The sequence below is a fragment of the Podarcis melisellensis genome (genome assembly GCF_964234715.1).
Source record: "Podarcis melisellensis genome assembly, chromosome: 10".
NCBI lineage: Eukaryota > Metazoa > Chordata > Lepidosauria > Squamata > Lacertidae > Podarcis > Podarcis melisellensis.
In genome coordinates, this window is record NC_138542.1 from 63202939 (window position 1) to 63224115 (window position 21177).

Sequence of the window (21177 nt, forward strand, 5' to 3'; positions counted from 1 at the left end):
GACAACAGCTTTAGCCTCTTTATAGATGAGTAACCCAGGAAGCAGGGAGGCGGGTGGCGCTGTGGGTTAAACCACAGAGCCTAGGACTTGCTGATCAGAAGGTTTGCGGTTCGAATCCCCGTAATGGGGTGAGCTCCCATTGCTCGTTCCCTGCTCCTGCCAACCTAGCAGTTCAAAAGCACATCAAAAGTGCAAGTAGATAAATAGGTACCGCTCCAGCAGGAAGGTAAACGGCGTTTCCGCGCACTGGTCTGGTTCGCCAGAAGTGGCTTAGTCATGCTGGCCACATGACCCAGAAGCTGTACACTGGCTTCCTTGGCCAATAGAGTGAGATGACAACGACTGGACCTAATGGTCAGGGGTCCCTTTACCTTTACCTAACCCAGAAAGCTCCCTTGCTCTTAGTCTGACCCATTGGACCATGTAGCACAGTGTTGTCTGCACTGACTGACAGGAGCTCTCCAGGCTTTCAGAGAGGGGACACGCCTACGTTTCCTTGGGACTTTCTGCATGCAGTGCAGATGCTCTAACCACTGAGCTAAAGCCCATATTCATCACTTTGCTATTCTCACAAGCTTCAATAGAAAGACACACAGTTGCTTTAGACTCCATGGTTAGCAATTAGTATTTGTTAAGTGCCATCGCTCTGCCGGACAGTTAGCAGAGAAGCAGCCGATACGTCGATGCTCTGAGGACTTACAAATTGTGTTGAGTTATTTTTGTTTTCTTCTGCTTTGAGTCACTTTGAACTGGAAAAATTAGAATAGAATTTTAAAACATAGTGGACTCGGATTCCATTCCCGTTAGGTCTCCAGGTCTGTGCCAAATGTTCTCTAGTTTTGATCTTTGGACAGACAATAGCAAATGGGGTAGAAAGTGTTCCTGGAAAATAATGATTAGGCGGGTTTTGTCTTTCTACTCCATCCTGTCCCATTGCTTTGCTGGCTGCTGCTGCTACTGTGGCACCGTGCCCCACCTTGTTGCTACAGCCTTCTTTTTCATGGATCAGCCAATCAGGGTTCAAGCAGTTAAGAGAATGATGTCATGACTCCACATAACCAGTCAGGGACCACGCAGTGAATGGCATATCATCTCAATGCTCTGTAGGCACTGCAGTGATATCACAAAGAACAAGTGAAGGCAGTTGAGCACGAGAGTGAATGAAGGCAATATTTTTGCAAAAAAGTACCCAAAGCTCTGAGAAACAGGCATTTTTCAACAGCATTTAACATTTGCGTGAATGCTGTGCATCCGTTTGGCACATTGTTTTTTCCTTCTAATTATTCCCCACCAGAAAGCTACAGCCAATAGGGAGATTGTTTCCTTTTTGAAAGGTTTTGGTAGCAGAATCTGTGGCTCCTCCGGGTGTCTATATATTTCAATAGAGAGAATATTGGGCTAGGAGAGTTGAGAGACTCAGCATTCTTGGTTCTCATGTCTATGGCTTTATGGAAGAATGACATAATATATGGAGATTTATTTAAGACAGATCTATTTAGAGCAGGGGGTGAAGATAATGTGACTTCAGTAGCAATCTCTTCTACTCAAAGATAGGGATATGGGATTAAAACAGTGTCTTGTGAGCACTTTGCCAATGTTATTTTTCCGATACTCTCCATTAATTGTAGCATTTGGTGAAAGCTGGGAGAGAAGCCCAGCCTTCTGAATTTTGGGAGTGGATTTCTGGACAACTTCCCATACTGCATCTGGAGTCTGGCACAAAACTATAGGCTTCACTGAGATCTAGAGAGTGAGCTAAGAGCCCTTAACACCTTAATGAAAGAACACATTAATAACAGTTAACTAATTTCATAGTGGAAGATGTTTTGAGGTGGTGTGATCTATAAAAGCTATTATCATGCAACAGAGGCACCATCTTCTCACGTGGATGGAGGCAGCCCCCACATTGTCCTGATGTCATGTGCACAACATCATGTGTGTAGTTGTGAGGAGCCTGGGGCAGAGCCGAACATCCTCTGAGGACTGAGGGGGGCCCAGTCCCCTAAAAAACAAACCATGGGGGCAGGAACTGCCTTGGCCCCTAAGAACTGACTCGTATGTCATGCAATGTTATCTATGGTTGTTTAAGTGGCGCAGCATGCATTGTTCATTTAGCTGCAAGAAGCTAAATGACTATCCTTTTGGAATTTGCAATGCTCTCTCAGTGCTTGGGTAATAATAATAATAAAATAATAAAAATTTATTTATATCCTGTCCTCCCCAGCCGAAGCCGGGCTCAGAGCGGCTAACAACAATGAAAGTAACACAGTTTACATAAAATCACAATCAATCAATTAGGGTACCTTATTAAAGGTAAAGGGAACCCTGACCATTAGGTCCAGTTGTGACCGACTCTGGGGTTGCGGCACTCATCTCGCTTTATTGGCCGAGGGAGCCGGGGTACAGCTTCCAGGTCATATGGCCAGCATGACTAAGCCGCATCTGGCGAACCAGAGCAGCACACGGAAATGGCGTTTACCTTCCCGCCAGAGCCGTACCTATTTATCTACTTGCACTTTGACGTGCTTTCAAACTGCTAGGTTGGCAGGAGCAGGGGCCGAGCAATGGGAGCTCACCCCGTCGCAGGGATTCGAACTGCCGACCTTCTGATCGGCAAGTCCTAGGCTCTGTGATTTAACCTACATGGTCTAAGACTTTCCAGAACTTGGTGGGACCCATGGCAGATTCCAATAAGTCCTCCTAGAAATCTGGGACAGGTCCTGTTCCAGAATAAGAGGAGTCCTGCTGGATCTAGTGAGGGAGGGAAATAGAGCGAGGATGAGTCCTGAGGCCCTGGGGTCTTTTTTGGCCCTCGGACTTGAGGTTTTCCACCCATTATACAGATTAATGCTGGAGCTCCTCCACTTTCAAGTGAAGCATCATCACACTCGCCTACAACTTGGGTTAGTTTGCCTAAAATGTAATGGCAAGGTGTCAAGAGCTAAGGCCCCAATAGGATGTTGCTTCAGACGTCTTGTGAATATATCATTTTGCCTTGGCTTTTCCCAGAGCCATCGCATTGGACCCTGTTATTATGGATTTACTGTTTCCAATCTGTCCCACTGCATTTTTACTTTATTTTTGTGTGACGCTGATCGATTTTAAAAAACAAACAACTTTTAAACAAGTGCATGCAGATAATCATCTCAATCAATTGCAGTAAAGTCGATTGCTTTTCAGACAGCAACTTAGTGATGCTTGGCTATATTTTCCACTTTTTTAAAAAAATGAAACACCCAGAAACAGGAATGGATCTGTGACAACTCCAGAACTGCATAAATTACCTTCAAAACTCTGTGTATGCATCCCCAACCTTTTCCTTTCCCTTTTTCTCCCTCACCCCCCCCCCTATGTGCGCTTGTGTCCTCTTTGGTGTTTATTCAACTTGTATGTATTTTTCTCCTTCCTCCATCTGGTGTCTGGTTTAATGCCAGTCTGTCTGTTACCATTTCAACAGCAATTTAGCCATTTCAGGATTTTCTTTTTCTTTCTTTCTTTCTCTTTTTTTTTAATTGTTGAAATAGGTGTAAAATTGAGAGCCGCCCATATGCAATACTCCCCCCACCCTTTCATTACGTTTGTTTGTTGCTTTTTCTCTTTCTCTTTCTTCTCTTCCTTTCAAGCAAGTTTCTTGCCATTTACCTTTGCATTAGCATTTCCTATTGATTGGCATTTTTTTTTATTTTTATTTTTTTAAAAATCAGTGTATTATTATTATTATTGTGCTCTTTTGTTTGGCCATTCAAGAGCTAAAACAAAAGCCACCCAGCCCTACCAGGGGGATGCATTTGCATGCGGTGAGCGTTGCCCGGAGAAAAAGTAATTGCTAATGCATATTTATGTGGCACAAATTTGCCATTTGTTTATGCATAAAATTATCAATAGTGCGGGGCGGCCTAGCCGTAGAAAATGGTGACCTTTTTAGCTTAATAAATAGAAATCAGCTGTTATTGTGAAGAGATCAGCCATTTATTCTGTGTTGTGGGATGCAGCCGGGAGAAAGAAAAAATGTAGATTGGTGCTGGCAATATCATTAAATGGAAGGCCAGTGACCCTTTTGGTATAGTCTATTATACTTTTATCTAATAGGGGATAAATGACTCAGGTTGGGAAATAGATTGCAATCTCCCCTCTCCCTCCTCTGCACTGAACAGCAGCAAAACTTGCTTCTACACATTTTTGGCAATTCAGAGGATGACTGCCATTTAGACGACTGCAAACTTTTATTTAACTTAGACACACATTGTAGACTAATGGGGGAAACAACACACAAAATCTGGTCCCAAGAGACCTGTGTCTTTCCTTGGCAAATGGACGAGAGGCATACCATACTTTGTCGGTGAGCAAGGGGTCTTTAAGCCCCATGCAGTGTTTGAAATTAGCCAGGCACCGGGTGCATTTAGCGCCTGGCTATCAGCCACTTGCAACCAAGTGAAGATGCCCGGGTGCCAGGATGCTGCCACCATCTGGAGGTGCATGCCTGGGCACCATTGGTTCTTAACTGTTTTAACACATTAATGCCAAATCCTGTAGAATTCTATCCTTAATATTTTATCTGCACAGTTAGAATGAATTTCAGAAACCCAAATGCTTTTCCGTGCAGCCTGAGCAGGAGCGGTGAACGTTATTGTTAATTGTTGTCGCTTGTCTTCACTTACTCCACCCCGCTGCCGTGCTCACAGTTGTGAAGAATGTTCTTATGTTATGAATGCGTCCGTGTCACCCTTAAGAAAAAGAGGTCGAAATAGGCCAATATATACCGTATTTTTCACTCTGTAAGATGCACCAGACCACAAGACACTCCTAGTTTTTGGATGAGGAAAACAAGAAAAAAAATATTCTGAATCTCAGAGGCCAGAACAGCAAGAGGGATCACTGTGCAGTGAAAGCAGCAATCCCTCTTGCTGTTCTGGCTTCTGGGATAGCTGCACAGCCTGCATTCACTCCATAAGACGCACACACATTTCCCCTTACTTTTTAGGAGGGAAAAAGTGAGTCTTATAGAGCAAAAAATACGGTATGTTGACTGTGCCTGGATCAAGTGACTTTTCCTGTTTCAGTTCTCAAAGCTCTTAACTAGGGCAAGGTTGTCTTCTGAACTAAGCAGATGTTTAACTGAGAATCAATCACAGCCAGTCTATCATTTGGGGTTGTGTGTGGATAAGACTTTAGAGTAGTGTTTCTCAACCTGTAGGTCCCCAGATGTTGTTGGACTACAACTCCCATCATTCCTAGCCAGCATGACCAGTGGTCATGGATGATGGGTGTTGTAGTCCAACAACATCTGGGGACCCACAGATTGAAAAACACTGCTTTAGAGCCAACTTGCCCCAAAATGACAACTAGACATTCCATTTTGGTGACCACAACCTTGGTTTAAGGAGACATTTGGTGCCTAGCTTATATGTCTGAGTTTCTAACACTGGCCCCATGAGTCCAGAGTTCCACCACATCAGCAAGGATCCTGACTGGGCAAGATCCCCTGTTGTGTGGAGGTTCCTGACACTCACACCCCATTTTCAGTTGGCAAACCGGGGGGGAGGGACTGCCATTTTAGTAGCACAGTAGCAGGGGTGGAATTGTGCCTGCTGCTAAATTTCCTTCCCAGAGGAAGACTTGGAATGATGGTGGACTGAAACATCCACCCTAATCCTGCCAAATACAGACGAACCCCATCATAAGAGACTCAAAAAATCTCTGTAAGTCATCTCCGAAGCAAAGGCTCTTTCCTTCAGATCCAGTGTTTATGCAGATTGTATCAGTGGCATAGTGTGGAGGGTGCAGGGGAGGCCGGCCGCACCGGGAGCAACATCTGGGGGGGCGCACTCGCAGCTCTCTGCCCCAACCTGGCTCACTCACTCTCTCAGTTAGGGGGCGCAAATTACTTGCCTTGCCCCGGGTGCTGACAACCCACGCTATGCCACTGGGTTGTATCAATTAAACCATCAATCTTTATCCTGCATAACTGGGAGTCATTTAGCAGGACTTACTTCTGAGTAGACATAGTTAGAATGGCGCTGCAACTGACTGAACTGATATGATTATTTGGCTAAGATTTGGGATGGCAAAATGTATACAAAATGCTCACAGATATGTTGTTTTTTGTTTTTTAGCCCTTCTCCTGCTAATGACTCCGTTCCCATTACCGTGCTTTGAAGACTCTGAAGAATAGGAAAACCTACAACTCAGTGCTATTGGGTAGGACATCACAAACAAACCCATTGCATATATTGTGAAGGGCGTCACATCGCAGCGGTGTCCGATATGAAAATGCAAAAGCAGAAACTGGATAAGGTGATTCCGCTTGAATAATTCCTATATGACCATGATTTGTGTTTTCCACTCTGATATAATGATACATTCTGCTTTGAGGCACGACCCTCTGTTTTATTGGGTTGGTGGTATGGAACAAACCTCTTGTTTTCTGTCACACATGACATTTGAAGGGCAGAAGGTGTAAAAGATTATGGAACAAGACTGATGGTGATAACTTGCCTTTGGATCCTGTCCTCCTTCTATCAAGGAGATCCCAGCAGTGTTACATATCTGCAACACCCTTGCAACGTACATTCACTGAGATAGGGTTGCCATATTGCAAAAATCTCAAAAGAAAAAAAAGAGTTTTTGAGCTATTTTTGATGAAATTTGCCAAAATCTACACTTCCATAATGGGCTGCCATACGTCCAGATTTTCGCAGACATTTCAGTGATTTCTGCCCGGATACTGTTTACAAGGCCCGAATACTGCCTGGGTCCAGGAAACTCCAGATGTATGGCAACCCTACCCAAGAGGTTTTGCCAAGGCCTCTCAGTGGGCTTTGTACCTGAGATGGACTTTTGAAACCCAGTTTTTGTTTATTTGAGGAACTCATCAACCACATAAGCAAAGAACCTCTAAGCAGTGTATGTGAAACAGTTTATAGCAATTAGCAATATGCAAATAAGTTCAGGAAAAAAATAAAAACAAGTATGCCAAACTTGTTTACATGCTCAGGTAAAGGTACCCCTGACAGTTAGGTCCAGTCGCGGACGACTCTGGGGTTACGGCGCTTTCCTGGCCGAGGAAGCCGACATTTGTCCGCAGACAGTTTTTCTGGGTCATGTGGCCAGCATGACTAAACTGCTTCTGGCGAACCAGAGCAGCACATGGAAATGCCGTTTACCTTCCCACTGGAGTGGTACCTATTTATCTACTTGCACTTTGACGTGCTTTCGAACTGCTAGGTGGGCAGGAGCTAGGACCGAGCAACAGGAGCTCACCCTGTCACAGGGATTTGAACCACCGACCTTCCAATAGGCAAGCCCTAGGCTCTGTGGTTTAGACCACAGCGCCACCCGCTTCTAACCCACATGCTCAGGTAGGCTTCCCAAAAAGGAATTGTTTTTACCAGGAGTCTGAAACAACAAAACGGATGTGTCTGCTGTTGGTACACTGAATGCTAAAACTCCTAACAGATGTGGAGTGAACATTGTATTGTGCAAGAGTGCAAGTTGTGCAGATCTAGGTGGTAAAGCAGACACATAAGGGACAAGGCTTGAGAGACGTTTACAGGTTCCATACTGTTAAGGGCTTTATGTACTCCTAGTGAGATTTGAAGTTGGCTCAGCAACCAGGGCAGATCTTTGAGCAGAGGTGTGATACAGTGCTGGGATCTCACTCCTGACATCAATCATGCTAAAGCATTCGACACTAACTGCTGTTTCGAAAACAACCACAAGGGAAGGCCACACAGAGTGCATTGCAGTAATCCAGCCTTGAAGTCACATCAGTGTCTCAGTGTTCCTCACTTTAAAGATACAGTGCAATGAAGAGAACTGTGTTGTGTGAATAGGTGGGGAATTTCAGAGAGTAGGTGTTGCCACACTAAAGGATTGGTTGCTTACAAGTGCAGAACGGACAATATGTGGCACTTTTGTTAAAGTTCCTGTTCTGCAGTAAGGTGATCCTTCAAGTAAAGAGGGCTGACTGAGGGCTTTATAGACCGATAATTTGCATTTGGCCTACCCATTGTCTTCCAGAGAAAGAATATTCCTCCACAGCTGGGGGCAGCAACGAAGAACACCTTTCCATGCAAGCTTTGTGTGTTGCCAGTTTGGTACCCAGATAGGAAATGTGAGAAGCATTTGTTGTTGTTGTTTAGTCATTTAGTTGTGTCAGACTCTTTGTGACCCCACGGACCAGAGAACGCCAGGCACTCCTGTCTTCCACTGCCTCCTGCAGTTTGGTCAAACTCATGCTGGTAACTTCAAGAACACTATCCAACCATCTCATCCTCTGTCGTCCCCTTCTCCTTGTGCCCTCCATCTTTCCCAACATCAGGGTCTTTTCCAGGGAGTCTTCTCTTCTCATGAGGTGGCCAAAGTATTGGAGTCTCGGCTTCGGGATCTGTCCTTCCAGTGAACACTCAGGGCTGATTTCCTTCAGAATGGAAAGGTTTGATCTTCTTGCAGTCCATGGGACTCTCAAGAGTCTCCTCCAGTGCTATAATTCAAAAGTGAGAAGCATTCTTCTCAGCTATTTTGAGTCTGAGGTGCTTTTGGCTTTTTATGACCACAACCAACTATTCTCTGTCTCTTTGTATACACTGGCAGTCTACCTGAGGCCTAATTCTTCTCAGATAACCCTGTACCTGATCTATACCACCTCAGGCAGCAAGTGGGGGCCTCATCTGACAAAATGCTATTCCACACAAGAATTGCCTTCATATAGAAATCTAGCATCTCTTTGAGTAGGTTTCTAGTTTAGCCTTCACCCTGACAGGCTAGTTTTCTGTAGGTAAGGTTGTTTTTTTAAAATAAAATAAAATAAAATAAAGGAACATTTGATCATGAGCCCTCATGAGTCCAAGGTGGTACAGTCAAGACAGGTTTACCACCCAGTGAGGGTTAGACCTTAGACTTAGCATGTGCACGGAACATGATGAGGTGGTGCAATAGATTGTTCTGCTTCAGATGGGTGGTAGGTAAGATCATTTTTGAATGCTGAGCAGTCTCCCTGCAAGTAGAAACCTCGCACTGAACCAGAGGAGACTTAGGCCTGACTTAGAACCATTTTCTTTGTAAGGTATTTTTCTTCCAGTATGGGGTTGGTTTGCTTTAGTTGGGAGAGCCTTTTGTAAATGGTGTACCTCCACATGCAATCTGAAGTCCGCTCCACCTCAGGACTCTAACACTTCATTCTGCTGCATTACAGACCAAGCCTTATGCACAGCTCATAAAGGAAAACTCCCATTTTTTAAAATTATATAATCCAAAGTGTTCAGCTTGTGGTCTGAAGGACACTGTGCCCCCATTTTATTGACAATCACAGAGTGGTATTTTACATCAGTATATATTTGAATATATCAACTTATATAAAAGGTTTCTTTTTATTTCCAGCAGCTCTCTGATTCACCTTTGACTCCTAACTGCAATTAATCAGCCTTCACTTCTAAGTGAGTTTATCAAACAAGAAATCACTTTTCACCCATCAGCGGGGGTCACGTATCTAGACAGCAAAATGCATACTTTATAGGGAGGATAAAGTATTTCTGCCAGTTGCTAAACTATTTCTGAATAATTAAGGGTCACAGAGTAATGGCTCACTTTGAGTTTGACTTTAAGGCCTTTGGTGCGACAGAGGTTGCCAGCTGTTGGGAAAGAGCCATTTCTTTCTTTTCGGTATTTTGACTGCCTAAAAACCAAATATTGTTCCTTAGAACTTGGAACTTCCAACTCCTTGCTTTCTATGGGTGAGTGGGGATTATAGCCAATATCTATTTACAAATGAACTGGTGAATGTTGACTTTTACCAGTTATTCTTAAGATTTATTTTAGGAGGCCAGCGGTAAATGTTAGAAATGCTTCATATTGTGAGGTTTGCCTTTAACATTTACTGTACATCTGTGACATGGAACATATCTGTTAGCTGTGGATGAGGACAAGATTTACAATGCAATCCTAGGCATGTCATAGATTGCATCCTTATTAGAAGCACCTAATAGCATCATAATTTCTCCCCTTGAGCTCCTAAATGCTTGGAGGATGCTTCTTAGTGCACCAAAAAAGCCAAGGCATTATAGGAAATGGAGCATCAGAACTACATTGGGCTCTCTGATGATCACACTCCCTGCTGGCACAATTCCCGTGTTGGGAAGGGTAGACACCATAAATGATGGAAAATGTCAACATTTGCTAAATTGATGACATTTACCGTAAGAAAGGGAGAGGGAAGAAGGAAGCTTTCTGAAATTTGTTGAGCAACAACCTTCACAATGTGAAAGCTAACAAGATGATTTTATGATTTTTTTGTAATTATCTGAAGATTCAGAATAGTATTGGTGAATGTTAAAATTCACCTAAATTTGACTCCTTGGTATATGTCTGAAAAATAGGGAAATACAGAAATAAATGCTGATAAACACATTTAGGAGTTAGTCAGCATTTGCAGGTGCGTCTGCGAGGTTTTGGACAATTTGAACATTTGTCTGGGATTGTCACAATTCAAGGATAAAGTGGAGGCAGGATATGATGCTATCAAGTGTGGGGGCACTACTGTCTGATTTGGGGTAGATTTCCTGTTTCTGGGGAGTTTGCTTGCATTGTGGTTTATTATTTTTGTAGGCACGTAGGTGTTTTGCCTGCTATGGGGTGCTGGCAGTGCTGTGCATTGCTATTACTAATTCTGTCTGGGCATTTTGTGGAGCCTGCTGCAGTCTCTTAGATTTCCAAATGTACTCCCAGATGATTGGATACCCTTGGAGTAAGGAGTAAGCATTCCACATGAGACCTGTGGAGTAGAAATGAATTTTCTGCATACAATCAAATATGTATACAGAGCTAGCTTACCATTGATTGGCGATTTTGAGTGATGGATATTTGAAGAATTCAGTTTCCGTGTATTCCAGAGCACCTCCTAGGATGAATATATGGATCAAACATAATTATCCTTTAGATTTCACACTTCTCCAAATTTTGTGATATAGTGCTTAGTTCAAAAAGCCTACTAAAGTGTCTTAAAATGCATGTGATAAGCTAAAATACGTGCATAGTTAAATATGAATTCTGCTGCACATTGGGTTAATGTGGATATGGGATGAAACAGATTGATGAGTGAATATGTGCAAAATTGACATTCCTGCATTGCAGGAGGCTGGACTTAGATGACCCTCGTTCACCCCTAGCCACCACCAGCTAGAATAACCAATGCCAGGTTTGATGGCCAAGAGGTCTAAAACAATATTCAGGTGCAGTGGCGTAGGGTGGGTTGTCAGCACTCGGGGCAAGGCAAGTAATTTATGCCCCCTAACCCATGGATTTGCGCCCCCTAACCCATGGATTTGCACCCCCTAACCCTAACCCCATATGTTGCACCCGGTGCGGCCGGCCCCCCCTGCACCCCCCACGCTACGCCACTGTTCAGGTGTCTTTGTATGCTGGAAGTCCCATACTGTGCAATGTATTTAGGAGCAAAAAAAAAATTCCCAGTGTTGCTATGCCCTATAGTGAACTAGATGTGCTTGCAGGGAAGAATCATGGGAGAACAAAACAGATCTTAGCTCCAGGCTTTTTCATGGAGTTATTTGTGGACAAGTTGGGGTAGGGGGAGCAAAAATGGTCATTGGAAAAATTATGAAAAATACTTTGATGGTCCTTTAAAGTCACTCAGCTGAGAGGGAGTTCCCAAATTGCAGAACATGTAAAGCATCAACTGCTTAATCCCGCGGCTGCTTTTGGGAGTAAGAAGGCATCAGCATAAATATGTATATTTTAACTAAAAGCAGCCAAAAAGTAGAAAGATGCAGATGATTGGAGTGCATGGAACACCAAGAGAGTGAGGAAGCAGCTATTTTAGCTAATGTAATGTAATGTAATAGAAGACCCAAACTGCCACAGCAGAACTTGCTGCATAATTAGATTGTAAATCTTCTCAGCTGAGGAACTTTTGCCCGGGGTCAAGTTGTCGAAGTAATAATCCATTCTACATAAATTAGAAGATTCGAGCTGCTTGGCCACATTGTTACCGTTCCCTTTGTTTTCTTCTTTGTGCCACAGCCCCCCACCCCCAATGTAATATTTTACGTGATCTCTGGGACAAAAACAGACACCCGCCCCCAAATTTTGGGAATATCTATTTAAATGCGAATTGCCCATAATTTCTCGATTGACCTCGTTAAAAAGGCTTCCAAGAAGCTCAGTTGTGATTAGGTGGAAGTCAATGAGGCTAAGAATAATGGACGTGGCAAGTCAAAAAGACATACTGCGTCTGGCATGGGAAGAAGATGGAGGAAAAAGCCAAAGTGTTTTAAGAGCTGTGATGGCTGGTGCACACTGGAACTAGTAGGGTAGAGGACAGGGAGGCCACCAGTAGGTGGCGCCAGAGCCAGTCACAGGGTAGAGTCAACTAATTCTAGTTTTGCCCTACACTTGTCCTCCTTACTGAATTATATAATACCTGAAGGAGCGTCTCCACCCCCATCGTTCTGCCTGGACGCTGAGGTCCAGCGCTGAGGGCCTTCTGGTGGTTCCCTCATTGCGAGAAGCAAAGCTACAGGGAACCAGGCAGAGGGCCTTCTTGGTAGTGGCGCCCGCCCTGTGGAACGCCTTCCCATCAGATGTCAAAGCAATAAACAACTACCTGACATTCAGAAGACATCTTAAAGCAGCCCTGTTCAGGGAAGTTTTTAATGTGTGACATTTTAGTGTATTTTTTGTCTCTGTGGAAGCCACCCAGAGTGGCTGGGGAAACCCAGCCAGATGGGTGGGGTACAAATAATAAATTATTATTATTATTATAATGATAACACTGAACTAAAGTGAAGGACCACACCAGAAATGCATGTAAGTGTCGAGGACTGACTGGATGCAGTGCTTTCCTTCTAAAAAAAACTGTTTGGGGGTACTCTCATTTTCCTACTCATATTGAAATACTGCCCCTCAATGAAGCCAAATTTAGATTCACAAAATTTTTAGGAGTATGCGTCCCCTCAGAAAAAAGCACTGGCTGGATTCAGAGGAGTGGTAGGAGACACCATCTGGGGAATCCCCAGGGGAAGAAGGTTCAGAGCCAGGGGGTTGGTGGTGGGGTGACAATGAGAGGTCAGAGGGAGAAGACTGGGAGGAGGAGGTGTTGGAGGCTGAAGGGGCAACAGGGTTTAGTGAGCAGGAAGAGGCTGTGGCAGAGAGCAGTACAGATTCAGTGGCAGGAGAGGAAGAGGGCCAGGAGACAGAGATGAGGCAGGTTGCTGAAGAAGCCAGGTAGTCTCCCCCTCCTGCTGCAACCAGCTCCCTTCATCCTTGGTCTCCCAGAACACACAGAGAAATGAGAAGGACAGGGCAATGAATAACAAGAAAGCAGAGCCTTAGGCTGCTGGGGAAGGAGCTTTACAGATTGCCTCATTGTGACAAGACCTATGGGGAAGAGTTGTTGTGATCACTAGGTCTGCATTGTTTGGTTTCTTTGAATAAAGCGTTAATTTCACTGACACCAGTTTTATTGCTGACCTGCACCAGACAGATGGCAAGCTCGGTGAATGTGCATGTGTATGTAATCGCCCCTTTCTCTGTATGTGATTGCTTCATTCCCCGTGTGTGTGTGCAAAATCACCATTTTCTCTCTCTCTCTCTGTGCCCCTTTCCTTCCATGGCTAAGATTTGCAGACTGAGATTGGTAAGGCAGTGCCCAGATGCGCTAATGGACCAACCTTTTCTGTTCAAGATCTCAAAGATAGCAAAGTCCTATTCACAGGGGGTTCTGCAGAACCACAGGGCAATGCAGGAGGGCACGGACCCATAGTTTCCCCTCTAGGTATGGGGGGCAAGGTCAGCGAAGCTGCACAACTTCCCCCATCAGCACAGTCCCCACTAGCCAGACATTGGATTGAGGAAATTGGCCGAGTCTGTCAATTATAATTTCCCTATGTTTCTCATTTTTTCCAGCTCTCCACATTTTTGCTTTTTCTCTTAATAAACACATCTTTGTTTGCAATATTGCCAAATCAACACCTTCTTGCAAGCAGTTTCCACTAATATCTGAAGAAGTGTGCATGCACACGAAAGCTTATACCAGAACAAACTTAGTTGGTCTGTAAGACTTCTTTTTTAATTTTTTTATTTCGACTGCGTCAGACCAACACGGCAACCTACCTGAATCCACTAACATGCTTTCACATTTCTATGCAAACTTTCCCCTAATATATACATATATATATATTTGGCTAAGGAACGATCTTGAAAAATTTGGGCAAATGTGTATTTTTGTTTTAGTTCTTCTTCTTTTTATTGTAACATAGTAATGGTCATTATGTTACAATGAAAAAGGAAGTACTGAAACAAAAAGTCACCCCAATGGGGCAGTTGCAGGGCACCGTACAATGTTACAGGAAAGCAAGCAAAAAAATAAGAGGAAGAAATGGTAACACACCAAGGATTCCATATATCCTGAACTGCCATGGTGAATGTTGGGCACCGAAGTCCGAAACATAAGTAATAAACTCCCAATAGATGACATTCTGAACCTCCCTCTCTCTGGAAACATGCACTTATTATTATTATTATTATTATTATTATTATTATTATTATTATTATTATTTTCTGCAACAGCTAAAGTCCCTAGGTTCTTATGCCATGAAGACACATGTATCTTTTTCAATGTTTCCCATTGCTGGGCTACTGAAGCCCTAGCTGCAGCCAACATCCAGGACAAAAATTCTTTAGAGTGGCAAGCTTTTCATGTCATCTGTCCACATATTTAGCAATGACAGTTATGGGAAGGCCTAAAGAACTGATTTAATTATTTCAGATATTTCTTGAGACCAGAATGATGAAAGAAGCATGGATTTTGAAGGGTAGTTGGGTTTTGGTTTGCAAATTGTTGTGTGAAGTGGGCTAGGTTTGTGTTAAAGCAGGGGTCAGCAACCTTTTCCAGCTGTGGGCTGGTCCACCATCCCTCAGACCATGTGGTGGGCCAGACTATATTTTGGAATAAAAATGAATGAATTCCTATGCCCCACAAACAACCCAGAGGTGCATTTTAAATAAAAGCGCACATTCTACTCATGTAAAAACATCAGGCAGGCCCCACAAACAACCCAGAGATGCATTTTAAATAAAAGGACACATTTTACTCATGTAAAAACACTCTGATTCCTGGACCGTCCATGGGCCGGATTGAGAAGGCGATTGGGCCGCATCTGGCCCCCGGGCCTTAGGTTGCCTACTCCTGTGTTAAAGCATGGCCCAAACCAAATCTAACCTGCATCCTTACCTACACATAATTAAGCATAAAGGGGACTTAGAAGAATCGGGCATCCTTGGCAGCGGAAAATAACAATGTGAGGAAAGAAGGGAGGGGTGGTCATGGGAAGAAACAATCCTAAGGAGAAAATTAAGATCTTCTTTCTCCAATTCAAAACAACCTGCTCTCATTACCACGTTTGTAACTTTAATTACCATCTCCCTATTCAGTGTTGAGGTTCCTTTCACCTTTTAAACTGCTCTGTGTTATTACTCAACAGCAAAGGAACATTGCCTTTTGTGTAGGAACTCCAAAAATAAAAAAGAAATCAAGACCTCAAGACTGCTTGTGAGGCAGAAATAATCCAACCATTATTTCTGGTGTAAAAGGTTCGTGAATTGCATCATTTGCCTAGAAGCTCTTTTCCAACCTAATAACTCCCTGGCATAATGACCTAAAAGGGTTTTTGAGAAATATTTATATATATATATACTTTGGCCCATATTACTATACGATGGGAGGGGAGCCCTTTAACATCCTGATTGGCTGGGGGATAACCACTGAGTTAAGCTATAGCTGCTTACTTGGAAAAATCACGAATGTTCTTATTCTCTTAAGTCAGAAAAGTAAAATATCAAAGTAATCCAAGAGAGTGAGAGACTGCCAGAGTTAAAAAAATTTTTTTTGAAAAAAAAATCTTATTGCTATAATGACCTTCGTGATGGTCATTTAACTAGCTTTTTAATCCCTTTGAGGAAAGCTTTCTTCCTTGGGGGAAAAAAATCCTCTTCTTTAACCTGCCTTGGGCAAAAATCATCCCTACCGAACTAAAAATATAGCAGAACTATAAATCCTCACTTAAACTTAAGCACCCTTCATTGCAGAGAGTTGGAAGTAGAAAATGATGGTGTTGTTGATGATGAGCAGGTCTGGACTTTCAAAGGCTTTCATGGCTCGGGCAGAAGCTGCACTCTGCAGTGGGATAGAGCTGTTACGCTACATTTTGAAAAGATCTTCCTTAAAGGCATTTAAATGGACAGCTCTGGGCCTCGGCCATGGCCTGTAACCCATGTTGTGCATCTTTGAGAATCCATCTCTCCTTTCCCCATTAGTAGTGTCTTATATGATTGGTAGAAGAGTGGGTTGGACCACTTTGGATTGCAGGTGCAGTGTTTTAATTACCCTACTTTTTGTATATAAATAAATAAAAACCCATAAAAAATAAATTCCAACACATCGGGAAGAAATGTTGGAGCCCAGGCCACTCCCCACTGTGCTAATTTTTCAATTTGCTCCCAAGTCTCTTATAGGGATCGAACCTGCAACTTTGGCGTTATCAGCACCACGCTCTAACCAACTGAGCTATCCAGGCAGGTGTGCATTCAAATGAGACTCCTCCCACCCGCAGCATGGAGTGGCACCACCCATCCTCTCACCAGAAGCTTCCGTTGCCTCATCCTCTGCTCAGGGTGATCCAAGTAGACCTCACTGCGGACTTACCTTCATCACCTCCATAGGTTCCTTGGACTGGTGCTTTGAGTAGGAAAACATGGACTCCTCAATCGCTTGCCCAAAGGATGGTCCCGATCCAAAGCCACTCCCTAGCAGTCACATCCCCCCCCCATCACTTCCCTTAGACAGGATTACATTCAAGGTATCTCTGTTCTATTAGCCATGGTTGTCTCTCCCATCAAAGCCCACCGGGCTCTTTTCAGGGGCCTCTCCAAACAATGAGTGCAGTGAGGCTGTTCTGTCTAATTACTCCAAGACAGGGATGCTAAAGAGGAATTAATGACAGTTGACAAGTGCAATTAATAATTATAGCAGAGCCGCGAGTCATGCAGCAGGCAGATGACAATAACAGGGTAACCGTACATGACAGCTCTTCAAATGCCTCTCTTCTCTCTTCCCCTCCTTTCTCCTCTTTCTCCCTTTTCTCCCCTTTAATGTGAATTGAGGTCCAGAAGAAATGCTGACAGCAGGGTGCGGGGCATGCAGAAGATGTAAGCCAGCCACCCTCAAAGTCCCCAGTCCCTCCCTCCCTAGAGATGACGGCCCCCATCACACTGGCCAGGAAGTCACCCTTTGGTACATGTTCTCACTCCTTCTTGCTATCAGGTGTTTGTGTGTGTGTGTGTTTTCCAAGGCTGCTTAAAATTCATCTGGGAAAGCTGGAAGGAGGAAGGGGAAAGGCAAAGGCAGCAGCAGCAGAGCCAGAGTTGAAGTGGTATTTCCATATCAAAGGCCAGGCGGTTGGCTGGGAATGGTAATTAAAGTACCCAGATTTCATCTCCTTGGTCAGCTCATGAAAGAGGAGATGGGGAGGACGGATGCAGAGAGAAATTAGAGAGAAGGTTCCCCCCCAAAAAAAATAATAATTCTCCTTCCCTTTAGTCTCCAATATTGCGAGCAGAGCATTAAATGAAAGTTGGGCTAAAAGGTAACCTACCTCTTCAGTTTTGAGGTCTAATGGTATGTATGTGTATGTATTTATTGATATGTTAATTTCACACAGAGGAATACTGTTTGTTCAGGTACGCACCTACGACTTCTCATGTTGATCTCTGAGATCATAGAATTGAAAAGTTGGAAGAAGAAGAGGAGGAGTTTGGATTTGATATCCCGCTTTATCACTACCCTAAGGAGTCTCAAAGTGGCTAACATTCTCCTTTCCCTTCCTCCCCCACAACAAACACTCTGTGAGGTGAGTGGGGCTGAGAGACTTCAGAGAAGTGTGACTAGCCCAAGGTCACCCAGCTGCTGCATGTGGACGAGCAGGGAATTGAACCCAGTTCACCAGATTACAAGTCCACCGCTCTTAACCACTACACCATACTGGCTCCATGGAAGAGACCCACGCCCAGGTTAGAGTTTGAACACTGGCTCTCTCAGATGTGGAATGAAGGGAGCTGGACCCTCCAGCTGATCTCCATATTATTATTTTTATTCTTTATTGAATTTATATACCACCCTATACCCGGGGGTTTCATGTTGCCAGTGATGTGGAGGAGCCATCAGACTGGACGTCCTCCACACCAGTGCATAGGTTTCTGACCTGCTTTCAGACCCCCTCATCTCCCCCAGGGCCACGGGAGTAGAGCTGATGGTGACCTGGGCAAGAAACTCCCTTCCGGCAGCTGCCACTAGCTGGTATTCCGAAGCCTTGCTACCTCGGACACTGGAGTCAGAGCTTAGCCATTTGGTTAGTTGCCATTGATAGCCGTCTCTGCCATGAATTAATCTGGTCCTCTTTGAAAACCATCTAGGCTGGTGGCCATCAGTCAACAAGTCAAACTGCTTTGTTAGCAGCACCAAAGTGACCTCCCCGGGGCACAAGCCTGGGCAGTATGTATGGAAGTCCTGGGCTGCCCAGGCGACAAGACCACCCACCTCCCCATCAGCTTCACTGATCCAAAGGAATGTGGCCCAAAGGAAAGCAGAGCAAGACATTTGGCACCAGCAAGGCTGCAGGAGTTGCCAGAAGGAGGTCTATAAGGCATCATTCAACTGTCTTAGGGACTCCAGTCCAGATTGTGTAGGGCTTACTCCAGACTTCCTCAATCTCGGCCCTCCAGATGTTTTTGGCCTACAACTCCCATGATCCCCAGCCAGCAGGACCAGTGGTCAGGGATGATGGGAACTGTAGTCTCAAAACATCTGGAGGGCCGAGGTTGAGGAAGCCTTAGCCTTTTTCCTCCAAAAGACAGGCAGCAGAGGTTTAGGATCAGAGTTTTCCTTCTCCTAGGTGGGTTACCTTCCCAGGTTGACAAGCCCCATCTGTCCTTCACTTCCCTATACAGCATGTGCAGAAACCAGAAGCCTCTTGACTGTTGAGAGCCAGTGTGGTGTAGTGGTTAAGAGCGGTGGACTTGTAATCTGGTGAACCGGGTTCGCTTCCCCGCTCCTCCACATGCAGCTACTGGGTGACCTTGGGCCAGTCACACTTCTTTGAAGTCTCTCAGCCCCACTCACCTCACAGAGTGTTTGTTGTGGGGGAGGAAGGGAAAGGAGAATGTTAGCCGCTTTGAGACTCCTTAAAGGGAGTGAAAGGCGGGATATCAAATCCAAACTACTTCTTCTTCTTCTTCTTCTTCTTCTTCTTCTTCTTCTTCTTCTTCTTCTTCTTCTTCTTCTTCTTCTTCTTCTTCTTCTTCTTTGACCCGCTGTTGGTCTGGTTCGCTTATTACAAAAGAAGTGAAATGCTGCATATACAGTATGTGTAATCTAGCTTGGTACTTTTAACTTAGTACTTCAAACTTAGCATCCAACTTTCCCCCCTCCTCCTTTCCTCCCACATTCATCTTGGCAGTCAACCATAAGGGTTTTGGCCCACCCCTTTTTAATAAACAAAACTGCAATCAGGAAGCTGGCTAGATCAAATAGGATCTGGTGGGTCAGGGATGCTGATCGCAGGGTCTGGGTTGGTTCATGTGGGGAGAGGTGGTCTTTGTAGAACTGGGGTCCTGAGCCCCATGAGGCTTTATAGGTGAAAACTAGTACTTTGTACTGAGCTTAGAAACTTCACTGGCAGCCAGCACAGTCATGCCAGAAATGGTGTTATTAGCCTGAACCAGCAGGGCTCTCTTTGGGTAAGTTGTCACAGGCAGGAGTGGTCCATGACATTTTGCTGCCTGAGGTGCAGCAGTAACAGCCCTCACCCAAGTCAAGATACATAGTACCCAAGGTTGGTCTAGTTATTTTGTCACCTGAGGCAGCAAAGCCTACAATCGCCTTTCCCTGGAAGCAAAACTGCTTGCTGCTCATTCATGACACTCCAGATCAGCTGCCTGAGGGGGGCTGCCTCACTCTGCCTAATGGTAGGGCTGCCTTGCTTATGGGACACCTTATGTTCTTAATTTGGGCATGCAGTGACTGTATCAAGCGGGGAAAATGGAAGATAAATTGCCATAGCATTTTCATGTGCCTGACCATCTACGAATGATGTCCATCGTGTCATTGTTTAAAAGCATTTGATATAATTTCGGCTTCCTGGAACATTTCCCACCTCCGTCCAAGTTGTATTTTGCATTTGGTTTGGAGATTAATTTAGATCAATATCAGGGATTGACCACCTCGCCCCTTGCCCACAAGATGCGCAGACTTGCAGAATCTCTTCTCTTTTCATCTTCCAGACGTTCCCCCTCTCTTTAAGTCTCTCTCTCTCTCTTAAGCTCAAATGCATCAATTTATACCTGGATGTGTGTGTTTAAAAAATAATAATACTTTGCTACGGGGGCTCTGAAACGAATAAAACTGAGATCCTCAATGTGGCCATTGTGCTTGCCTCATTTGTCTCTCCCCACCCCCACCCCCAGTATCGATTTATCAGCTGAGAGAAATTACTCGCTAGAAGAGAAGATGCCAGTCGGAATGACATTTACTTCATCGTAGAGGGAGGCTCTACGGCGGGTTTCCATGTAACCCAGATATTGGAGCTGTAAAAGGCCTTGTAACAAGGTTTAGTGCTATGATTTGATCGTGTGGTGCACCTTCGCTGTCATAATAACAGCCACTCAGCTGGAGCCAAGGCCCTTCGGTTATGGCCAACTTTTTCTGTCTTGCACTCCCCCCCCCCATCCTGCTTTTTACACAGACAAATGAACTAGTTTTACTTCCTATCTCTCTTCTCTCCCTCTCCTCACCCCGCCATCAAAATTTCTGGAACAAAAACAGGATCACAGAAGTCTATAACATACAAGGATTTGGGCTTTCATGTCATCGAATTAATTTTTTTCTTAAAAAAAAGAAAGAGAGAAAGGCAAAACGCACTCTTATTAATCATTTGAGCTTCTTTATATCTTCCCTTTTTTCTAGCGAAATAACTCTTACGATTTTTAATTCACCAAAGCGAATCTCCTTCACCAGTGATTGTAAGTTACATTTGCCTAAGGCTACAATTACCTGCAAAATGAAAGGCTTTTGTTGTTTTTTCCCAAAACTACAACGTGGAGTGGGGTTAATAA

At 44.2% G+C, this 21177-nt stretch overlaps 1 protein-coding gene across 2 annotated transcripts in view; it reads left to right on the forward strand.

The window, feature by feature from the left end:
• SOX5 (SRY-box transcription factor 5) overlaps window positions 1-21177 on the forward strand; it is a 749551-nt gene that overhangs the window by 151693 nt on the left and 576681 nt on the right. For both annotated transcript variants that reach the window (XM_081926958.1, XM_081926959.1), the window contains exon 2: window positions 6114-6294. The gene's annotated coding sequence lies outside the window, so the exon portion shown is untranslated. The remainder of the gene's footprint in view (window positions 1-6113; window positions 6295-21177) is intronic.